Genomic DNA, 2,191 nt, shown 5'->3' with positions numbered 1-2,191 from the left:
ACCCATGGTCTGGCCACGCCTGTACTCATCGGAGCCTGACTCTGTGCCCCTGAGCTCCCTTGGTGTCAGCACCAAAACAGACACTGCAAAGGTTGCGGCACCAAAACAGACACTGCAAAATCTCCTCATTGCACTGAAGACATCCAAGGAGCTCAGACTAGTGGGCTCTGAGGTTCTCTCATCTCTCCTGATGAAGGGGGAAGCCTGGCTTCCTCCTTCAACATGGTCTCTGGATCAGGTTTAAATGAGAGATTCCTGAGCACAAGTGGCACGAGGCAAAATATTTTTTCTTTTAGGAGAATGTAACAGAGAAAAGTAAGTAAGAAAAAAAAGACATGAACAACACATAGCTATGATGCCAAATACCCTGGAAATGAGGAGCAAATGCACATGGGACGGTTATTGGTACTGACATTGTACCTACTGAACCAGTTTCCACAGTGCATCTTTGAGCTCCTTGTTCCTCATGCTGTAGATGAGGGGATTCACTGCTGGAGGCACCACTGCATACAGAACAGCCACCACCAGGTCCAGAGCTGGGGAGAAGAGGGAGGGGGGCTTCAGGGCAGCAAATATTACAGTGCTGACAAACAGGGAGACCATGGCCAGGTGAGGGAGGCACATGGAAAAAGCTTTGTGCCAGCCCTGCTCAGAGGGGATCCTCAGCACAGCTGTGAAGATCTGCACGTAGGACAGCACAATGAAAACAAAACACCCAAAGCCTAAACAAGCACTAATCACAAGTGCCCAGACCACCCTGAGATAGGAGACTGAGCAGGAGAGCCTGAGTACCTGGGGAACTTCACAGAAGAACTGCTCCACAACATTGCCTCAACAGAGTGGTATGAAAAATGTATTAGCAGAGTGCAGGACAGCATTGAGAAAACCACTGCCCCAGGCAGCTGCTGCCATTTTGACACAAGCTCTGCTGTCCATGATGGTCCTGTAGTGCAGGGGTTTGCAGATGGCAACAAAGCGGTCATAGGCCATGACTGTGAGAAGAGAATACTCAGCCAAAAGGAAAAAGATAATGAGAAAGAGCTGGGCCACACATCCCCAGTAGGAAAAGGCCCTGGTATCCCACAGGGAATTGGCCATAGATTTGGGGACAGTGACAGAGATGGAGCCAAGGTCGAGGAGGGAGAGGTTGAGGAGGAAGAAGTACATGGGGGTGTGGAGGTGGTGGTCACAGGCTACAGCTGTGATGATGAGGCCGTTGCCCAGGAGGGCAGTCAGGTAGATGCCCAGGAAGAGTGCGAAGTGCAACAGCTGCAGCTCCCGCATGTCTGCGAATGCCAGGAGGAGGAACTTGTTGAGGGAGCTGCTGTTGGACATTTGCTCCTTTGGAGCACTGGGGGACTGTCCGAGGAAGAAGAGACATTGACAAGTTAGGACAGACTTCTCTGAGCAAAAATTTCTCATAACCTCCCCCAAACACACACAAGTTACTTCTTTCCATCTCAGCAGCAGTGTCATTGAGCTCTGTCGCTTGAGCTCTGGTTTGCACTGGCTGAGTTTGCTGTGAGGAGCAGAGTCCTCTGCCTGTGGGCTCCAGAGCAGTCAGCCCTGACCTACAGCACTGCAGACATGGGAACAGGGGTGACTAAACTGTTATATTCCCAGTTGGAGTCAGATTTAATTCACTCATAATGTTGAAGGGATTTCAGCATCTTCACTCCCAGTTCTAAACAATGTGAGTTCATTAACAGTTTTAAGGATTTCTTGGTTTTCTTTATCTGACCCTGTCACAACTGAAAAGAATTCCTGGAGGTAGAAATCCTCAGCATTGCTGCTGCACTCAGAGTGACCAGCTGTCATTCCTGAGAGGCAAAAGGATTCAGCATGGCTTTAGTGCAGAGTGAGGAGGGCTGGTCTGCCCATCCGTCTTGTTCCCAGCTGCCCTGTGCTCGCGCCTCAGAGGTGCAGGACAATTGCACTCATGTTACCCTAAAAAGAAACAACACCACTGAGGGCAGAGGAATCCAGTTCCGAAGTGCAGATCAACAAGATTCAGCACCCTTTCTCAGAGCATCTGAGGGAGGTCTCAGCACTCCCCTTCTAACCAGGAACACATTGGACTCATTCCAGTYGCCCACATGCAGCCTGCCAGCAGCATTTCTATGGCCTCAGTATCTAGGTGGCTTCTCCATGGGGCACCTAGCTAACACCAAGATGCAATGGGGGATCTGTG

The 2,191-nt window shown here is 50.4% G+C and overlaps 1 pseudogene; it reads right to left on the bottom strand.

The window, feature by feature from the left end:
- Window positions 1-420: 420 nt before the first annotated feature.
- LOC112963172 lies at window positions 421-1,335 on the bottom strand (annotated as a pseudogene).
- Window positions 1,336-2,191: the final 856 nt, after the last annotated feature.

The sequence above is a fragment of the Apteryx rowi genome, unplaced genomic scaffold, assembly GCF_003343035.1.
Source record: "Apteryx rowi isolate R43461 unplaced genomic scaffold, aptRow1 scaffold_1627, whole genome shotgun sequence".
Taxonomy (NCBI): Eukaryota; Metazoa; Chordata; class Aves; order Apterygiformes; family Apterygidae; genus Apteryx; species Apteryx rowi.
This window is presented reverse-complemented; position numbering and strand designations above follow the sequence as displayed.